Raw genomic sequence first — 14,048 nt, forward strand, 5'->3', positions numbered from 1 at the left:
GGCGTTCAGAGCTTGTAGATCTGCTATTTTTGGCAACAAGGCTATAGGTGTAGAGGGAAAAAAGAGCAGACAAAGTAAAAAAAAAAAACTTGAAACACAATTTTATACAATATAGAGGGGGTCCCTGCTTCATCAGCTAGGGGGTCCTTGGCCTGAAAAGGTTGAAGACCCCTGTTCTACAAGCAAGCACATGCAGTGCAGGTGGTTTCAGAGAGTCTCTATTTGGGGCCGCGGCCCACGGTTGGGAGTCACTCTTTGCAGTGCTGTTCTCAGTATACAGATGTGTTTCTATTGTAAATTCACCGTGTGTACAATTGCTATTTGTGTACAATTGCTTGTTACTGTTAATAGATTTAGAGTTTAAAAAGATTAGCAACTGATTTGTCAATATTTTTACTCACAGATTTGGAAGCCGGGGCTGTGCTTTGCAGAGCATAATGTTCATACTTCTGGCTCATTATAACTGGTATAAAGGGTGTGAAGTTTTCCAACTTCCTTCACTCTCAATCTGCATGCAGGCAGACAGTGGTACAAAGTAACTAAGTACATTTACTCAAGTACGGTACTTTACTTTAAGTATTTCCATTTTTCGATAATTTGTACTACATCTCAAAGGCAAATATTGTACTTTTCCCACTACAATTATCTTTAGTTACTAGTTAATTTGTAGTTTTAGATAATTATGTAAAAAAAAAACAGAGCTTGTAGATCAGATATTTTCTGCGAGAGCTTTTCCCCAGAATTTGGATGCTGGGGTATGGTAAAGAAAGAAAGAAAAAGACTTCCTCCACCACTGCATGCAGGTGTCATGCACACTTACTTTACTTTCTGGCTCACATCTGCAGACACTCACAAAGTTGTTGAGAAGTGCATCCGGAACTCCAGTGACAGATGGAGGCGAGGCGGGGAGTGGTACTTCACTTGTTTGCCTGAGAGCCCATCCTATCGCTTCACTTCCCTGTTGGATCCAAAGCACTCCATGAGTTATATATATATATATATATACAGTACATGCACATACATCCGTTGAAGTCGGGGCAGAAACCTCATATCTCCATATTCTAAACCAGTGGTTCTCAAACTTTTTCATGTCAAGGACCCCCAAATTGACACTTATTAGCCCGCGGACCCCCATTTGAAAAGATAAGCCAGGGACCCCAATAAGAGAAGGTTTTTTACGGCTCTAGCAGTGATTCTCAACCATTTTAATTTAGAGGACCCCCAGTTTGACATGCATTAGGCTACGGACCCCCATTTAATGGCATGTAAGCCTCTGGGACCTAAATTCATATTGTAAAATCAATGTTAATTTAACTCTGAGAGTGTACAAATGGAACCAAATGGACCCGTTAGGGTCCATTTGGTTCCATTTGTACACTCTCAGAGTTACAGACCCATAAGGGTCCATTTGGTGCCTAATCTATCATTTAGCTGGGGACCCCCTGGAACTCCCTCAAGCACCCCTGGGGGTCCCCGGACCCCACTTTGAGAACCATGGTTCTAATCTAGTGAAAACTAGTGAAAATAGCAAAACTATAGCGAAAATAGCAGACCTACAAGGCCAGTGTGTGGCCTTGTAGATCGGCTATTTTCACTACTTTTGAAAAAAATTAAAGAGAAAGTGAGTTTAGTGTGTAAAAGTGTAGGTTTTTATAATACTGAACCAATGAAAAGTTTGTGATTAAAGAATAACCTCATTAGGATCCCAGTGGTGGAAAATAACGAATGTACTCAACTTAAGTAGTGTACTTAAGTCCAATTTTGTACTTTACTTGAGTATTTCCAATTTCCAATACTTTTACTTCTACTCCACTACATCTCAGAGGAACATATTATACTTTTAATCCACTACAATTATTTGAAAACTTTAGTTAGGGCACGGCCACGGCGCACTTTTATTTTACCGCTGGGGGTGGAATCTGCCAATGCTTTGTCAATGCAAATGCGTGGATTCTTGGAAAAAAATCCGCAAGACCATGAATCCAGGCATTTGCATTGACAAAGCATTGGCAGATTCCGCCCCAGAGGTAAAATAAAAGTGCACTGGGACCGCGCCCTTACTAGTTACTTTGTAGATTTAGATTATTATTACAAAACATACAGTAAGCCCTATTTACATTTCGGCCGGTTGAAAATAGCCGATCTACAAGCTCGCATAATGAGTACTTTCTACTTTTGGTACATTTTGATACCAATTCTGTTGTACGTTTACTCAAGTACATTTTTAATTCCAGACTTTTTACTTGTAACAGAGTATTTCTACATTGCAGTATTGATGCTTTTACCTAAGTAAAACATGTGAGTACTTTTGCCACCACTGTAGGGATCCACTGGAACACGGAAGGTTCTTTTTTCCGCCCCATTTCCTGAAAAAGTAACCGGCTTTGGAGTCTTGGACATACAAGGTTTTCCAATCCGGCAGAGCGACGACGGCGCATACATACATACAGTACCCTATGGGACGTTGCGGGGGGAAAGACTCAACCCGTGTTGCCTGTGACACAGATGGCGTGTTGAAGGAGGGGCGGAGGACCGGATGAGACCACGAGACCCCCGAAGCGGTTTGAAGAACATAACGAAGCGATCAAAGAAGTCCTGACACGGGGTGCGAGACGGTGTCAAGAGGAGGAGTGGCATGGTTTAAATAAGAATGAGATCACCAGCTGGCTGCCATAGCGTTGGGGGGAACGGGGACATGTACGGCGGGGGTGGGGGGAGGTGGGGGGAGGGGGTGGGGAGGTCTCGGTGACAATTCAATCTGGACCGCCGCTCGCATATTTCACGTGACAGCCCCCTCCCTCCCTCCCTCCCTTCGGTGACAGCTCCATGTCTTCGACACTTCGTCCTCAATTTCAACTTCTCATTACTCTCAATCTGCAGACTGGAGGGTGAAGTCTCCAACGAGTTTAGTAAGTTCACGCATTCACCGAATTACAGTCCGCACGCACGTACGCATGCACACATGCACGTCACGCACGCACGCACACAAACTGACACAGAACGTTGTTTTTTTTTGCTTGCCGTGCTGTTACAGTTGCTGTGAATGTAGTCAGTCAAGCCAGACTATCTCGGCCACCGATGGCCTAGTGCAGTGGTTCTCAAACTTTTTCATGTGAAGGACCCCCGAATTGACACTTATTAGTTATGCCGTAGGGACCCCCATAAGAGAAGATTATTTTTACAGCTCTAGCAGTGATTCTCAACCATTTTAATTTCAAGGACCCCCACTTTGACATGCATTAGGCTACGGACCCCCATTTAATGGCATTTCTATTTCTGGGACCCCAATTTATATCGTAAAATCAATGTTAATTTAACTCTGAGAGTGTACAAATGGAACCAAATGGACCCGTTAGGGTCCATTTGGTTCCATTTGTACACTCTCAGATTTACAGACCCATAAAAAGCCAGACTATCTCTTCCACAATCATGGAATGCTACAGAGAGTAGCTGTAATTCCAACCGCGGTTAAAGTTGAGAAAAGGAAGTTATCGACTGCTCTTCAGACCCGGAAGGGTGTTCGACCAATCGCGGCATGACGCGATGTTCACAAAAACAATTATTTAACCACTTAAACCGATCTACAAGCTCACTTTTAGACGGCAAAGAGAATTGGTGTATAGGCTAGAGGGGAAAAAAGAGCGGGCCGAGTACAGAGTTGACCCCATGTCATGTTTAAAGTGGTTATAATATCTTTATAGTATCTTGGGGGCAGCAGACAGTGGCAGACAGGCTCAGGAGCGGCTGCTTGGGAAACGGAAGGTTCCCGATTCAATCCCGCAACTCCCCCTGGGTTAGTGTCGAAGTGTCCTTGAGCAAGACGCTGATCCCCTAACTGCTCCCGACGAGCGTGGTTCCTCTGCCAACCGTCGGTGTGTGAATGTAATGCAGGACATAAAGCGCTTTGGATAAAGGTGCTATATAAATGCACCATTTACCATTTTTTATATCTTTTTGAATGTCCAGCCAGCTAAGACAGGCTTCGACTAATTTGGTTTCCAGTAGGAGTTATTTACGCGACTGCACAGGCGAGGGGGACATCTGCTTTATTTTCGACTCATTTTCAGAACTTCTGAGGCACAGACTGTTCGGCAGAAGCGTTGGGAAATATTGTGGGAGCCAACATGTCTATCTGGAGAGATTACTGTGAGTGTGGCACACAACAACATTACACAGAACAGACCATCATCCTATCCCTCTGTGTCAATAGAAGTGTCTGTGCATGTGAGTTGCTTTTGTACTCATTAGAGCAGTGTTTCCTAACCACTGGGTCGGGACCCATTTGTGGGTCGCGAACACATTTTTACGGGTCACAAGTAAATATCCCTTTTTTTATATAAATATAGAACATTTTCAGAAATAAAAATAAATTCATACATACAAAACAAAATCAAAGAAATTCCATAAATAAATAAACTTTTAAGAAGTGGTGAAAATAGCAGATCTACAAGCTCACAAAGCTTGTGAGCTTGTAGATTGGCTATTTTCCACTAGTTTGGGTCCCAGGGAGACATCAAATTCCCCTGTTGGGTCTTGAGCTAAAAGGTTTGGGGACCATTGCTTTAGAGCAGGGGTCTTCAACGTTTTCAGGCCAAGGACCCCCTAGCTGAGAGAGAGATGAAGCAGGGACCCCCTCTATACTGTATAAAATTGTGTTTTAGATAAACTTTTGCTGCTCTTTTTGTACACACCTATAACTCTTTGCCAAAAATATTTTTTGGCTAAAGTTCTCCTCAGAAAATGGATACTAGGGTTCAAGTTCAAGTGAAAAATACAAGATTTGGGGGACCACCTGTAGTAACTCTGAGGACCCCCTAGGGGTCCCGGACCCCCTGTTGAAGACCCCTGCTTTAGAGGGCTACCACAAAAAAACAAATGCAAAAGTAGAATGCATGCTTTGAAGACCTGATAGATTCATTATGAGAACCAGGCATTCTAAAAAGTATTGTGTTAAAAGGCCGAAGCACTATATGCTGATAGTAATCATTGCAATAGAGAGTGTTTGCTCAATAACCATCCAGATCTCTCCGGCTGAAAATACATTTTCAGGTGGGTTTGCCAACTGCTGCCAATCAGGAGAGAGTATTTATCAGCTTCAATTTGATAGTGTTCCAGTTGCAACGTTGTCTGCTCATTTTTGTTTTGTGTCATCGCTTCCAAGTTCACTTGTTTATCGTGCATCCTGTGTGATTGCTCCCCTAATTGAAGACAATTGGTATCCCAGCCTATAAAATAAAAACAAGGACATGACGTGATGTTTTTTGCAATCTCCCTTTGCGCACAACAATGTTTTGAACACTGATGTCAGGCTGATTTTATACTTTGGAAGTTTGTACTTCGGTTGCTGTCGGGCAGAAACCTCGTATCTCTATATTTTAACCCGTTAAGTCCTGGAACGCATCTGTGTCACTTTTTCATTTGAGCTAAAAAAGCGGTATTTTACACTTTGGCTATTCAAAAATAGCTGATATACAAGCTCATAGCGCGGCACCGAGTGCCGCGCTACGAGCTTGTAGATCTGCTATTTTTTTTGTGAAATTGTGAAAATGTCTGCAAATCAAAATCTGAATATATTTTGATTAAAGTGTTAAAACATTTTTAACTCTATTCTTTACTTCTGGGGGGGGGGGGTCCCTGGAACAAAACATTTTGAGATGGGGGTCGGCGGCCATATACATATCAATTTTTAGGGTCCTTGACACAAAAAAGATTGAGAACCACTGATATAGAAACATACGTTTTTTTTCCAGAAAACTGTTAGGATTTAGAAGACATTTGCAGAATCGGCTTCAGGTCTTAAAGGGTTAATCAAAAGCAGCAGATCTACAAGCTCGAAACACGCCGCGGTTTGGTATTTCGAGCTCTTTTTTTTGTATCCTGAAAAGTAACAGTTTTGCACATATGAGGTTTCCCCCCCGACAGAGACGATATTGAAAATAAAGTACACATATCATTGCTTTCATTCTTATTTACCGCTATACAGCCCAGGCAAATTAAATTAGCCATTAATCATGTCTCTTGGGAAAAAACAACATGGACAGGATGTTGTTATTGCAGTTCAGACCACCGTAACAGGTGAGGAAATACATTTGACAACAAACAATCTTTGGACTTTCAACCTTTCATTTGCAGTGGCGTGCACAGACATTTTGAGGGGCAGGTGCTCAAGTAAATTATACTTTTTTTTGTTTACTTGGTCTGGTCTTTTTTTCCCTCTACACCTATACCTCTTTGCCAAAAATAGCCGATCTACAAGCCCACAACGCCTCGCGCTGCGAGGCGTTGTGGGCTTGTAGATCTGCTGTTTTTGGCTAAAGTTCTCCTCAGAAAAGGGATGCTAGGTTTCGAGTGGTTATGGTAAAAAGAAAAATCATATCACATAAAGATTTGGCGGACCCCCTGTAATAACTCTGAGGACCCCCTGTTGAAGACCCCTGATGTAAACTGAAGTGAAAAAAAACGTGTTTTTTCTTCTTTTTTTCCAAAGGGCACTTCTGGTCAAGAGGGCAAAGGGCAGGTGCTCTAGCACCACCTAGAGTCTATCTGTGCACGTCCCTGTTCATTTGATCAGAGCGCTGTGGAGAAGCAGCTCAGCTCGGTGACGTGCGACAAGCTGAGGCATATTTACCATGCTGTGATGGGCAGGAACTAAGCACATTTAGGCCTACTTGAGTATACTTGTAATTAAAGCTGCACTATGTAAGTTTCCTCTTCTACAACCCGGTTTGAACCCGGTTTCCTGCGCAAGTGCTGACATTTTTCCCCATTGACCTAATAGAGCCTGACCGTTTGCTCAGGGGATAAATAGAATGTTGACCTTCAGGTCAAAATTTGCTTCAGATCCTTTGTCTAGGTTCGCTTTAAAAATATATATATTCAAAGATTTGCACACATTTTCACGATTTTTCAAAAATAGCAGATCTACAAGCTCGTAGCGCGGCACTCGGTGTAAAATAATGCTTTTTAGCTCAAATCTAAAAATGACACAGTTCCAGGTCTTAATGGGTTAACTCATTTTGCTGGGGACCCCCTGGAGGAGCCCCTTCATGGACCCCTGGGGGTCCCCGGGACCCCACTTTGAGAAACACTGCAAGAACAGAAACATGGATGCTCTGTTCAAGGAGAGGTTGAGTGAGGCGATCCATTGAGGAGAGGTTGAGTGAGGCGATCCGTTGAGGAGAGGTTGAGTGAGGCGATCCGTTGAGGAGAGGTTGAGTGAGGCGATCCGTTGCTACCCGTATATCTTTATAACTCATAATTAAAAGCCTATAAAAGACCACCCGGTGGGCTTACAATCTCGTAAAGAAATGGATGTTTCCGTGGTGGTAAGAGATGAAAGTGTGTGCAGACAGAAGTGGAAGTATCCTTATCTCACAGGAAACTGCTAGTATAGTATTTGGTCTCTGTCGGTGGAAACCTCATGTCCAAAAACTGTTACTTTTCAGGATTCAAATTCAAATCTTTCGAGCTTTGTGGATCTGCTACTTTTGATGCTTTTGTATAACGCTGTAGTGCAGGGGTCTTCAACAGGGGGTCCGGGACCCCTAGGGAGTCCTCAAAGCTACTATAGGGGGTCCGCCAAATCTTAGTGTGAGAGGATTTATTTTTAGCGGCGCTAGCCGCTCTATACCTTTAGGTATAGAGCGGATCCTGCTCTATACCTGACTTTGTCCGTGTGTGTATGTCAACGTTCTGATTGGTCAGGTGCGTACGTCAACAAAGTGATTGGTCAAGCTTCACGTGACACGTGGCTATAAACACATTATAAACACATATCGATGACAAAATGTATCAAAGGCGCCGCTACCTTCACACTGGGTGTGGTTTTTACATTAAATAACCACTTGAACCCTAGCATCCCTATTCTGAGGGGAACATTAGCAAAAAATAGCAGATCTACAAGCTCACAACGACTCGCGCTGCGAGGCGCTGTGAGCTTGTAGATCGGCTATTTTTGACAAAGAGGTATAGGTGTAGAGGGAAAAAAGAGAGGACCAAGTAAAAAAAAAAGTTTCATCTGAAACACAATTTTATGCAATATAGTGGGGGTCCCTGCTTCATCTCTCTCTCAGCTAGGGGGTCCTTGGGCTGAAAACGTTGAAGACCCCTGCTGTAGTGCAATCAAGTAGGACGTTAATTTACAAAAAAAAAACACAAAAAGTTAGAAAATGGAGATAAGAGGTTTCTGCCCGACAACGATTTTAAACAGAACTAATGTACGTATGCATCCCCTGACTCTCGTGGCTACACAGACGAAGAATAAGACAAATCGTTTCTTTATTTTGACCTTTACTTTGTTGATCTACAAGATCACAACGCATCACGATGTGAGCTTAAACACAGTGAAAACAGAGGAAGAAGTGACCAAGACAAATTCCTTGTCTCGGCCGCAAAACTATTTTTATTCCTTCAAGCTGATGGACACAACTTGGAAAAGAGGGTTTAGTTTTGACCAGTGACGCAGTTTTCTAGTTTTGAAATGACCATCGCTATACTTTATCACATTTATCCATTATTTATTTTGCTATTGTTTTCTTTTTACCAGTTTAGACAACTGTCGCGTATGACAACATGCACAACAGGGTCAAGGCCTGGTTGAAAGTGGTTACATTCATTTCAATCTACATTTCTGACAGTTAAAAAGAGAAAATGCATCCCTCACCCATAATTACCACCCCCACAAATACCACACACACACACACACACACACACACACACACACACACACACACACACACACACACACACACACACACACACACACACACACACACACACACACACACACACACACACACACACACACACACACACACACACAGTACGAATTTCAACCCGACGCACACTACTTTGTGCGACTGGTCGGCTAACGGCCCTCGCAAAAGGCCGGAGTCCCTGAATCGGTGTGAAGTAGATAATACTCAGACCTACACCAACCTGTGTCTTTGATGTTTTTTTATTTACTACACAAATACAAACATACATTAACACACCCAGCAGCCAATCGTGCTGCTAAGCGGCCAGTCAACTACTATCTTAGTCAACTACAACCTTGCCAGTAGGCTCACATTCTACTAACAAAGTCTAGCCAGGTCAGGCAGTTGAGGGACTCCAAGAAACTGAGTTCTCAGTGACTCTGCCACACAGACCCACACAAAGGATGTTGCCTCCCACCAGAGATCATGCCCACCCCCCAAGGTGGCCTGGTTCTCTCTCTCTTTCCTGATAAGACTTTAAGGAATTTTTATGACCCTCAGAAAATCTAAGCAAGGACCCCCAATATGTGCCTTTACTCACTGGGCAAATACGATGAGCACCTCGCAAGTGTCTTTCTCCTCCCCCCTAACATAGGCATCAAGCATGTCATTTGAGCCTCTCTCTCTCTCCTCTTGGAGATAAGGGAATGGTAAGGAATTTACGACCCACACACTCTGAGAAAGGACCCAACTTATGAGACCTTATTGAGCTGCCTCAGTTAATGACTCCAAACAGGCAGTATTAACCTTCATATATGTATGTATTTTACCTATGCCTTTATATGTCGGCCTACCACACTGTAAATACACACATAATTATAATCATAATAATATCACAGGCGCTGAAGGCATGGAAAACCTAACACACACACACACACACACACACACACACACACACACACACACACACACACACACACACACACACACACACACACACACACACACACACACACACACACACACACACACACACACACACACACTTTAGGCTACTTTAGTAAAGTATAAAAAAAGCAAATATTCTTAAGGAAAGTAAAGTAAAGTAAGTACCCCAAACTTGTAGTCAAGCAGTCACAGTCACTTTCCACCAGTGCATCGATCCAGGATACTTGGCCATCGAAATCAGTGGTTCTCAAATGGTCCAGGTGTACCTTGGGGTTTTGTGAGAAACACACATTATTAATGCATTATACATAAAAGTTATTAATTTACTGTTTAAATGCAAATTAGTTTTCATTGTCAGTGCCTCTTTCTTTGCACACACACACACACACACACACACACACACACACACACACACACACACACACACACACACACACACACACACACACACACACACACACACACACACACACACACACACACACACACACACACAGCTTTCAACTGAATTCTCAGCTCAGCAGGGGGGCAAACATGACTAACAGCTTTGACAGAAGTGAAATATGCCCGGACAGTCTGTAGATCCCATCACACATTCCTTCTTATCATGTGCAATTTGGACCAAGAATTTCTATTTTTCTTTTCTTTTCTTTGTTGTTTTCACTTTTCCCTTTCATGTCGAGTGTTTGTTCTTTAAACCAATCCCATCCTCCATGATGCACAGAACATGCAAGGGTTGGAAACCAACCAACACGAAGCTTTTATTGTCCAGGCACCCAAGTACAAAAGAACCTTGAACGGATGCGTGTGACTGTTTTTAGTTCTTGTTTGCTTCTTCCTCCCTTTTAACCATTTTCAACCTGGTGTCCCAATTTTGGGCTCGTCATTGAAGGGAGAATTCTTCAAACATTTTGTCGCTCTCTGGCAGAAAATTCTCAACTTTATAGTTGAGAATTTCAACTTTATATAACTTTGTTTTTCGTCACACCTTAATGCCCTATTTTGCCCTAAGAGTGTCTCACAAAAGTAGTGAAAATAGTCTATAAGCTCACAGTGCGTTGTGAGCTTGTAGATCTGCTATTCTCATACACATTGCCCAACAGGGAAACCCCAGCAGGGGCCTCAGTCAAACGCACGTATGGAGTCAAATAGGGGCTTTATAGTCCCGTCAGTATCATGGTCAGTATCATGGCGTAATTTTTTAAAATTTCAATACAGCAATGTATTGATGCTAAAAATAAAATGTATTTACTTGATTTGATTACTTTGAAGTCATTCGATTACTTGAGTATTTACTTGAGTACATACTTTGTCTGCCACTTTTAGTGAAGAGCATGTTTTACGCAGAGAGAGAGAGAGGCAGTAGGTAGCAGAGGCATCTATCCAGCTACTGAAACGGCCTCCTGCGGGCTCTGTTGATGGAGGTGTGTATGATCTATGATTCTGGCAGGAGGGCACAGAGACCCCATGTTGGAGCGTTGCCAAGTGTCCTGTATATACAATGGAGTCCAATTTGGAGGAGAGGGAGGGGTTTGTATTATTATTTTTGTACTGTGCTGGCTGATGGAAAGCTACAGGACGGGGCCGGTGACAGTTGACTGACAAGCTGTTAAGACCTCCACAGTGCTAGCGACAGCTGGCCTGACATCAAATCCTTGGTAGGGCCACCACGACTAACAATTATTAACCCATTAAGACCTGAAGCCGATTCTACAAATGTCTTTCTGAAAAACGTATGTTTCTATATCAGTGGTGCTCAAACTTTTTCATGTCAAGGACCCCCAAAATGATATGTATTTGGCCGCCGACCCCCATCTCAAAATATGTTGTTCCAGGGACCCCCAGAAGCAAAGATTTGAGTTAAAAATGTTCTCTTTAAAATAATATAAATATATTCATTTGCACACATTTTCTTCATTTTTTCAAAAATAGCAGATCTACAAGCTCATAGCGCGGCACTCGGTGCCGCGCTATGAGCTTGTATATCTGCTATTTTTGAATAGCCCAAAGTGCAAAAATAATACTTTTTAGCTCAAAAAATGACACAAATGTGTCCCAGGTCTTAATGGGTCAATGTCTCGTCTCTGCCAGGCCGGACGGACGCCCCAAGACCGGAGACAATGTTTTCGCCCATGTCCGTCCATCCATGTGTCGGTCCGTCTGTCTGTTAATAGCTGATCTCCGGCACCGCTGGACCGATCGGCGTGAAACTTGGCCTCACTCCCGGGCGGGGCCAAGGAAGAAACGCTTACCCCATGCAGGTTCAAATAGACCTCATGGTGATGCTCGCGGTTTTGTTGATTCTTAGGAATTGGCCTAAGGGCCAAAAACGTCAATTAAATGACTGCGTATGGAGCCGGAGTGTGCGACTTTGTTTTTTTCTAAACACACCCATTATTAATTTGATTAGCTGCAGCTGCGTTGCATATATCATTCACAGTGCACCATGAGGTCAGCATTAAGCAGCCTGCCATGTTTTTAAACTGCTGTGGTTTTGAACCCCAAACTAGAAAACAAACTACAAAATCAGCCCTCTTGAACATGTTTGCTTAGTGTGACAGGCATAACTTTCCATATGGCACAAAGAGGGGCATTATTATTATTATTCACGACACACACCACGTAACCCATTATTCAACGTACGATTTAATTCAATTACATTTCTGTACATTGGTTAATTGATGAATCGTTTTTTAACCCCTAATCATCCGTGCCTCCTCCTAGCTCTTTGTGCTCTCTCCCGTCAGCTTTGTAGAGCGGTGGTTCTCAAAGTGCGGTGCAGGGACCCTCAGGGTTCCTCGAGGAGGTTCCAAACGATTATTTAACCCATTAAGACAGGGAACGCATCTGTGTAATTTTAAGATTTCTTTGGCTATAAAAAAATAGCATATCTGCTATTTTTGAAAAATCTTGAAATTGTGTGCAAATCTTTGAACATATATTTTTAACTCTGTTTCAACTTCTTTGGGGTCCCTGGAACAAAATATTTTGAGATGGGGGTCCGCGACCAAATACATAAAATTTTGGGGGTTCTTGACGTGAAAAAGTTTGAGAACCACTGATTATAGCAACAAAAGTGTCTTTAAAAAACTGTTAGGATTTAGAAGCCGTTTGTAGAATCCCCAGAAGCAAAGACTTGAGTTACAAACGTCCACTTTAAAATATATATATATATTCAAAGCTTAGCAATTAAAAAGAAAATAGTCATTAAATACGATATCAAAAATATGTATTCAGTACGTTCGTCATCACCTAACAGGCTCTTCTCCAGATGAAATAATTAGAATGTTATCACACTCACAAAATGTGAGGAGATGTTTGGGGGGGGGGGGGGGGCGGGGGGTTCCCAGTGACTGAACGAGGTGCCTTCGGGCACATGAAAATTTCAAGCCCCATTAAATATTAGATGTCTCAAAATTGCCATACGCCCCAAAGGAGGCTGTGTTCACAAATGTGACGAAATTATGAGAAACCAATCCTAACAATAACACAGAAACGTCCCCTGGACAAAGTTGGGAATAAAGTCATAGTGTGACCTATGTGACCTTTACACCAAATTCCATTTCATGAATAGGGCATGAATACTTCAAATGGCAGCTTTCTTTACATGGTGGATTGAGTGTTTGAACGATTTTTTTTTGTATATTGTCGCTGTCGGGTGGTTGTTCAAACAAAAACACTTTTCAGAAAATGAAAACAATAAACAAGAACCATACGTGTTCCAGTGGATCAAATGTAGTTATTATTTAGTCTCAAGCTCTTATAAATACTTGTCATTGGTTTGATATTCATTCCACAGACAGACTTAAACGGATAGTTCACCCTCAAAAAAAAAAATGTTTCTATCGATTAGTCACCCAATGGAGAGTTGAATTCATGGATATTTTTTGTTTTTTGTCGCATTCCTAAGTCTGAATTCAAGTCTTCATGGGTTGACTAATCGATAGAAAAAAAGTCATTTTGTGGGGTGAACTACCCCTTTAACCAGAACTGCAAGCTCACAACATTGTGAGGCCGATAATATCCCTACTCACGACCCATACAAATTGGTCCGCGACCCAAAGATGGGTCCCGACCCACTTTTAGAACCAGTGATCTACTCAGTACTTCACCAATGTTGTTACGCAATGAGCCTTGACAGCATGACTGCGTGTTTGCTGTCTGAGTGTGTGTTCTGCAATGTCCTCCTCTTGTGTTTGTTCCTGTTTGTAAGGGAATGTGACGGCCACTGTATGCAGTTTCCTTGAATCAGCCTCATGTATTCATCCTGTGGTACCAAAGTATTTGATAACACTTGGCATGACTCCAGTTTATCACACAAAATAGACTTTCGGTCTTTCTCCGAGGCTTATGTGTTCTGCAATGTCCTCTTGTGTTTGTTCCTGTTTGTAGGGGAATGTGACG

General features: G+C 42.5%; 1 long non-coding RNA gene across 1 annotated transcript in view; it reads right to left on the minus strand.

Moving 5' to 3' along the window:
• Positions 1-830: 830 nt before the first annotated feature.
• Positions 831-14,048, minus strand: part of LOC311063959 — a 36,864-nt gene continuing 23,646 nt past the window's right edge. The window contains exon 3 of the long non-coding RNA XR_014602659.1: positions 831-958. This is a non-coding gene — a long non-coding RNA (uncharacterized lncRNA). The remainder of the gene's footprint in view (positions 959-14,048) is intronic.

The sequence above is a fragment of the Gymnoscopelus microlampas genome, assembly GCF_963454915.1.
Source record: "Gymnoscopelus microlampas genome assembly, chromosome: 17".
Lineage (NCBI taxonomy): Eukaryota > Metazoa > Chordata > Actinopteri > Myctophiformes > Myctophidae > Gymnoscopelus > Gymnoscopelus microlampas.